Source organism: Rattus norvegicus, chromosome 10, assembly GCF_036323735.1.
Source record: "Rattus norvegicus strain BN/NHsdMcwi chromosome 10, GRCr8, whole genome shotgun sequence".
NCBI lineage: Eukaryota > Metazoa > Chordata > Mammalia > Rodentia > Muridae > Rattus > Rattus norvegicus.
The window spans coordinates 97,573,463-97,581,896 of record NC_086028.1 but is presented as its reverse complement, the minus strand read 5'-3'; the positions used below and the strand labels follow the sequence as shown (position 1 = coordinate 97,581,896).

The window sequence follows — 8,434 nt, the reverse complement described above, 5'->3', positions numbered from 1 at the left end:
GTAATAACCCACAATAACTAGGCAGAGTAGGATATGGTCGAGTCAATCTCCATTTCTTTTCTCTTTCCCTTTTGACTTCATCTTAAAAAGTATCTCTTTCATGTAGCTGCATCAAATGGTTTTACCTGGAGTTACCTCCCCTTCCACACACAAACGTACACACATTAGAATATATAATGACACACTTAACTCTCTCTCTCTCTGATTTTACACACACACACACACACACACACACACACACACACACACAGAGTGATTGCTTTTAGATCACTTTGTTTTCGTGTGCATTCCTTTCAGTAATTTACTTTTCAGGGATTCCCAATTCACTCGTGTGCTCTAAGAATCTAATCCTATATTTTTTGCACTCCCCCGATGTTAACGCATCCCTCTTCACCATCCCCTTGAAACCCTCTTTCCTGCTAGTATGGGTTATTCACACCCACTTAACTTATCCAGAGGCAATGGGGGTCCTAGAGTTTCAGGGTATGTTTGGAATGTTCACGACCCAGAGAAATTCCTGAACAATATTAAGGAAACAATAAAGGGGGGATCTCAGAGATGTGGGGACACACCACACAGTGAGCAGTACCCGTGAATGGATGCGATGTCTCCCAGAAAGTGCATCCAATAATTAAAATCGCAATACTTCTGAAAACCTTACATCTAGGCTGGGATCTAGAGGCGCGATATTTCCCTTTCGGTCTTATTATGTGATCTTAGAAACTAAGCCTAAATCTTCTGTCATGGAAAATGAAAGACTGTGCAGTTGACGTATGGGGAGAACTTGGTCCATAATTCTTCTAGCTTAATCTGCTTTAAAGGTCAAGCACCCATCATTTTTCCATGTTGAGCATCAGTCTCCAGAACTGTGTGGTCAGGAATATGTGGTGATACTTAGAAAATGAGTAGCGAATTCAACCACATTTCTGCCATTTGCATCTATTGTCTCTGCATGTGCACATGGAGAAGGAATTTTCTTTCTGTCTTCAAAAGTTATCTTCTCTGGACCCAGCCCATGCTCAGGTTGCATGATGGGAAGAAAGATTGTGTAGACAGTTCCCGAACTCAGCACTTCTCAATGTAGGACTTGCTAGTTACAGTGTTTGAAAATATTTTTTCTTCTGCCTTCTGAGACCTACTAAGTCTGATGAAGCTCTTGGTAATGGCACTAGCCATCCAAACACTGTCCATAGTTTATTCTGCGTGTCCTGGCTCCCTTAAAGTATTATGTAACATTTTAGGGATCTGGAAAAGTGGTATCAAGAGAAATGTTGGGTAGCCAATGCTAATATTTGCTCAAAACAGTGAGTCATACGAACTAGGATTTCCTCCTTGGGCGGCTCATTCCTGGCACATTGTCTGAGTCTCAATATAATTTGCTGTCATGATCCCAGTTTCAAACGTGGAATGATGCCTTGTTCATGTCAATGGGAGGCCTCTATTCATCTTGATTACGCCTGTTAGAGAGTTTACCTTGGAGTCATTTGGAAGAACAGGGGCAGAATCTGATCCACAGCTACCTGGTGAAGCTGCTTGTGTTTCTTGTGCTTGGTCTTTGCCATCTATCCACAGCATGTGTTGACATATTAGCTCACGGGCAATTCTCTCAGGAAAAACACCTGTCTTTTCTCAGACCCTGTTCCATCAATTATGAAGTGAGTTCAGAAGGTGACCTTTACGTAGTAAAAGACAGGAAGGGAGACTGGGGAGAAGAATTATGTTGATCAAAAGATAAGAGAACTTCAATATTAGATAGAGGACAAAGTTCCAATACTCTGATTGCACAGTGTGTTGACCATTGCTAGTAGGAATACACTGCTTCTTTTGAAAGGGCTAAAAGAGGCCAGACATTCTGTTTCTTTTCTTTTCTGATGCATTAAGTTTTTTCCTTGCTTCTTCATCACAACTATATCTGACATTTAAGTGGAACTTCATTATAATATGAGTAGATATTATATAAATATAAATAAAATGAATGAAGACACATGGGCAGTATACAGAGTTATTATGTTACGTTTAATAAATAGTTTGCTAGGGTTCTCTGGAGGTAATTAACTAATGGGATGTTTGCGTGTGTGCATGTGTATGTGTGTGAAGGGTCTTACCAGAAGGAATTGTCTGGTTTAACAGCTCATAGGTGGGATAGCCAGCAGTGTGTATGCTATGGATGGGTTCTGGATCAAGCTTATTGGAGAACCCAGTGTTGGAGAACTTGTAGTTCTAGTCCAGACTTCAAGTGTTTAGAGAAGACTTGCTCGCACAGTGTAGGGAAATCTTAAAATTCATTTTTATTTATGTATTTTTAAAGATCCGTTTCATCTTTCTTTGGTGTGTATGGATGTTTGCCTGCAAATATGTAAGTGTACCACCTTGTCTGCAGTGTCCACACAGCCCAGAATAGGGCATTGGGTCACTTGGAAGACGGATGACTGATGGTTGTGAGTCATCGTGTGAGTGCTGGGAATTGAACCTGAGTTCTCTGTGAGAGCAGTCAGTAGTCTTATCCACTAGGCTATCTCTCCAGCCGTCAAAAATCATTTTTAAATAAAACATACTTTAATCTTTTTAAAAATAGATCTTAAGTGCTCTGACCACAAGAAGAAGAGGGATGGCTGTGTAAATGAACTTGTGCTCTTCATGCTTACACATGTTTATCTGTGTGTCATTTTGTACCCCATGCATGCCCGAAGTAGTCATTTTTGGCAATTAAAAGGTCAAGGAAAGAGCTTAATCACAAGTTTGGCCTAGAAGTATATCTTCTGGAACATATGAATCAACATTTTACTTTTCACTATCCACAGGCACTCTGCCTTCTGGGTTTAGTCTTCCATAATCGCAAGTAATAGAAACAATGTTATATTACTTTATAAGTTCGTTTTCTCATCACTGTGACTACAGATCTGACAGAAACAACTTCAAAGAGGATTTAGTTTTCTTATGGCTCTGTCATACATCAGGGTGGAAAAGTCAAGGAAGGGGGTTCTGTCTCTGACAGGGTAGCTTCTAGCATTGCCTATGAAAAGGCACCAACCAGGAAGCAGAGGGTTCTTGAGTTGGGATTGGGGCGTGACTGCAAGGTTCAGGGCCACAAGTCACCTGCTTTTTATAAAGAGAACCATCGGCTCAGGATTCTACAGCCTCATAAATAACATCACTATTTGGGGACCAATTGTTCCAACATGTGAGTTTGTAGCGAACATTTCACATCCAAACAGCATTTATTGAAACATAAATATCAATAAATAGCAACAGCTTTTATTGCAATATAGATAGCTATACCAATAAATGACAATAACATTGCCAGTGCATAAACAAAGTGTCTTTGACGCAAATAATGGAGTATTAGTCAACAGTAAAGAGTGACATTCTGACACATGCTGGAATATGCACAAAACTTGACTTTATAGTGTTAAGCTAAACAAGGAGGCGACAGGTATGAGATTCTAAGACTGACTCAATTCACAGTGACATAAAATATAATACTGATTATTGAAACCTAAAATGTGAATAGACAGGGAATTAGGGCTTCAACTCTAATCTCTTTTTAGGGAAAGTCAAATTATATAAGAAAGGAGAATAAGAAAAGCTAGTTGGTTGTAATTTTTCTTTCAATGTGTATTTATTTAATATACATTGTAAGGGTTCAAGCAGACTTAATTAAAAAAAAAAAAACAAACAAAACAAAAACAACAGCATAGCTCAGAAACCACGGAGAAAGGCCAGACGATCTAAGAAAAGAGACGACACAAGAGAAAGCTGGAGAGCTGGCGTCAGGGCTCTTGGTTGGAGACCTGCTTTGAATAGGGTTCTTGCAGGTACTTCTTAAATGCTGTGGGGTTTTTCCAGAGCTCTGTAGCATGTGTGTTCAAAGGCTCTCGATGTTGGGTTCTCCTAGCAGGCTCTGGATGGAGAGCAAGATGGTCCTGACACCATACAGTGCAGACCACTTATCCTTGAGGATATCCCGGCAGATGTTGACCTGGGTGTCCATGTTGGGGTGGTAACAGGGTGTGAGGAACTTCACTGTGGGTACGTTGTAAGGGTAGCCACTGGGGAACTCTAGGGAGAGTTTATACTTCAGGTCTTCATATATGGTGCCAGCCGCTCCGTGGATGGTCCCTAACCATTTGAACAGGTTGTCTGATTCAGGGAAGGTGGAAATTCCTTTGTCACCAGACATCATGAGAATCATCAGCTCCTGCTGTAGCCTCTTGCCCACAGGGTCCCAGGTGCCGCCCCCGCAGGGTTCTGCTCCTTTGGGCAACACTGGCTGCAACTGGGTCGAGGTTCTGCAAGGCCATCCCAAAGGTGCTGGCACAGGGACTGGAGTGTGGAGACCTGTAACGTTTACAAAAAACAACAGTCTGAGACCATGTTCATATTTGTATTGATTGATTTTTACCATTAATTTAATTTGTGTAACTTAGGACAAGGTCTTGTCATGCGGCATCCAGTGTCTCAGACCCTTACAATCTCCCTGACAATCCTCCCTAATGCTAGGATCACAGGCATATGTTGCTATGCCATACTTCAGTTTACATCTTATTGACTAACTTGAGCCTGTGTATTATGTTCATGTATGTTTGTGTGTGTATGACATGTGTCTGTGAGCAGATGCATGCATGTGAAGGCACACATGCGGATATCAGAGGATAACATGCTGGAATTGGTTCTTTCATTTCAGTGTGGACTCCGGTGACTTAACTCAGGTTGTCAAGCTTGACGGCGAGGGTCTTTACCCACTGAGACATGTCATTAGCTCTCACTCAGAAACTCAGACAGACAAATTATAGATGATTGATATGTAGGTGGATAGATGATAGATTGATAGATGTACATATAGATAGATGATAGATAGAAAGATGGACGATAGATAGATGATAGATAATAAATAGAAAGATGGATAATAGATAGTAGATAGATAGATAGATAGATAGATAGATAGATAGATAGATAGATAGAGATAGACAGGTAGATGTTACAAAGTTTCATAATTTTTTTTTCTTTTTTTTTTCTTTTTTCTTTTCCCGGGGCTGGGGACCGAACCCAGGACCTTGTGCTTCCTAGGCAAGCGCTCTACCATTCAGCCAAATCCCCAACCCCAAAGTTTCATAATCTTAATCCCATCATTGATTTACCGGTCAGTTCTTTCCCCCTAGCAAGGCTGTGCCACCTGTGAAGACTGTCTCCATTGTGAAGTCACGCAAACGCCTAAGTGCTGTTCACCCACCGCTGCCCTCTACAGGGCTTCAGCAAGTGATGAGTCTTGGATGGGTAACTTAGCCTCCTTGGGAATCTTGAACAGGATTAAATAAGAACTTCCCATTTCAAATCACTATCGTCCTTCTTGCATTCCCTTTGATCTGGGTATTTACATTTCTCTTCCTGGGGAACTTTAGACATTCTTGCAAGACTTGGGGGGGGGTGCGGCATTTAGAACTCTTTATGCTGCAAGCTCTCTCTGCTTCTTGTTCTTGTGCACTTCTACTGGACAAGAGAAAAAGACATCATTTCATACAGAGCCTCCTTCCAAATCTTCTTTTGGATTTTTTTTGCTCAGATTATATAGGGGAAATTCAGGTTCTCCGTGAGGACTTCTTAATGGGGATTTGTTTTGAAAACTGGACGTGAAATTGGGTCACATACACTTTCATATCTGATACTGTTGTCTCGGCAAAACTGAGGTAGGCAGAGTCTAATTCTTCTGTCCTACTTTGAGATTCCTGACTCAATGTCTAGAATGTGAGGCCAGCTAGTCAAGGAGTCAGGTATAAGGCAACCACAGAGATCTGAAGCTGGGCTTTGGTACTGTTTCTCCTACTTATGGAGGAAGTTAGCTATAAGGAAAATGAGCCGATTGTAACTACACCCTAGTTGTCATGTCTCCTGAAGATCAGAGCACTCTTTTGTTGTTTGTCACCATTGAGTCTACTTGGCTCTTCCCGCTCTATCAGACACTAAGACATTCACTCTTTCCCAGTTGCCAAACATACAAACATATGAAGTATACAAGACGGGGACCCTGCCCGCCTTGTGGCCTTCATGAGAGGATCATGCAAGAGAACACTCTAGAAAGGAGATCCATATCTCATAATTTGAGAGGTGGAAAAAACAAACACCTTACCTCGTGTATATGCGTCTCATTTCACAAATATTTATTACAGTCTTTGAAATCCACAACTTAGTGTCAACTCTATTGGTAACCCCCTTCAAGACAGCTCATGCCACTCTTTCTAATCTTTCTCTTCAATATAAAGTTTGCTTTGTTGAGTAGGCTGCTATGAAAACTGTCTCTCTTGCCTGAATTCATTGAAGAGGACAAGGGGAACCCCATAGGAAGAATAACAATATCAACCAACCAAATCTTCCAGAGCTCCCAGGGACTAAAACACCAACCAATGAGTACACATGGAGGGACCCATGGCTCCAGCTGCATATGTAGCAGAGGATGGCCTTGTTGAGCATCAATTGGAGGAGAAGCCCTTGGTTCTGTGAAGGCTTGTTTCCCAGCGTAGGGGGATGCCAGGGCATTGACATGGGAGTGGGTAGGTGGGAGTGGGAGCATCTTCATAGAAGTGGAGGGAGGAGAGATGAGATAACATTTGAAATATAAATACATAAAATATCCAAAGGAATAAAAGGGCAGTGGAGAAATCTTCAGCCAGTAGCAAATGCACCGAGAAAGAGGATAGGGGAAAAGCCAAAGCAGGTGGGCAATGATAGCAGCTTACTTGAGACACGGTGAATGCTTGGAAGGAAGAGATCAGTGAGTAGATTTGGGAAGTTTTAAAGAGATATAATAGAGATAATTATTGATTTGACTGTTGAGAGCAGCGAGTGGTGTGGGGGGTGGGGAGAAAGAATGGGAAAAGTGGTTAACTCTGATCCCTGTAGCTTAGCCAACCAATGGAGAAAAGTAGCCCTTTTAAAAGAGTGTGAGACTGCACCACTCTGCAGGAGGAGTGTGGATTGGGTGGGGGCTGAGTGTGTGAATAGGGAGATTTATGAATGAATTGTTTTGTTTGATGAGTTCTAAGTTTTACAGTTGTTTTTATGAGCCTGGAGTTTGGGAAGGGTTCAGGATAAGAGCTATAAATTTAAAACTCATCTGCGGAGAGATGGTTTTTAAATCCCTGAGATTGGAAGCGATTAGTTAAAGGAAAGTGTCCTTAGCGAGCAGGAGAAATTCTAATGGGGTATCTTTGACACTAATGCTTAGCGTCTTTTGGGAGGTGGATCAAGAGCAAGAGAGGATTAAATGAGTTCAATGAGATGAATTGTCACAGGAAAGTGAGTTATGAGACCTGACCAAATTGACTAACAAACAAAGAAGTCAGATAAACAGAGAAGCAACAGGATAGAAGTGGGAAAGTAGACAAGAGAAGCAGAGAGAGAGAGAGAGAGAGAGAGAGAGAGAGAGAGAGAGAGAGAGAGAGAGAGAGAGAGAGAGGAAGAAGAGGAGGGGAGGGGAGAGGGGAGGGGAAGAAAGGGAAATGGAAGGGAGGAGGGGAGAAAAGAGGAGAGGGAGAGGAAAGGAAGGGGACATTTTAGAAGGGGCCAAGTGCTGTTTCATCAATATCATTAAAAAGGGTTGTTTCTTTTTACTTTAGTTGAGTGATTCAAGATCACTGAACTGTAGTGCTGAATGGGTTGAGTGGAGACTGACCATTTTCCTTTTTATACATTCCTCTCAATTTTCCAAAAGTGACATATCATCAGAATGAAGACACGGTTAATTACTTTGCCAAGGAACACTTGAGATCTCTGTAAATGATAAGGATTTGCATCCTTTGAAGCAAAATCAAAGTCACTGGGAGAGAAGGGAATGGGGAGATGATCACTCATGGACAGAGAGTAGAAAACAAAAATAATTATCAAGGCAGATGAGGATTTTCTCTTTAAAAACTGGTTCTACACTACAAAACAGTTATTATGATAGAGAATTCTTAATAGACATTTTACCAATAAAGTAGAATTTTCGTTACCTTTGGTTGGCTTTGTTTTCATTATAAGGCATCATTGCTCATCTTCTAACATAACTAATTGATTAATTACTTTTGATTTTAATGTTTTAAATTTCTCTCTTTCCCTCTGCCTCCCCCCCCCCTCTCTGTATGTATGTTTGTATGTATGTATGTATGTATGTATGTATGTATGTATGTATGCATGCATGCATATATAGGTATTTGGGGAGACCTGAAGAACATGCCAGATATCCTGGAAGTAGATGTTGTTTCTGAGAACTAAACTTTGGTTCTCTGCAAGAACGGTACATGCTTTTAACTACCCAGCCATCTCTGTATCCTGACAGTATATGATCATTGATCAAAATTCTGGAGACAGAAATGTCAAAGATGATGGTACCAGCATTTGGGGTCTATTAAGGACCTTTATCCTAGTCCTTGAATGACAGGATGTCAAAGGATAGGATTAA

At 41.1% G+C, this 8,434-nt stretch overlaps 1 pseudogene; it reads right to left on the bottom strand.

The window, feature by feature from the left end:
* Positions 1–3,430: 3,430 nt before the first annotated feature.
* Ube2c-ps1 (ubiquitin-conjugating enzyme E2C, pseudogene 1) lies at positions 3,431–4,301 on the bottom strand (annotated as a pseudogene).
* Between the last annotated feature and the right edge of the window lie 4,133 nt (positions 4,302–8,434).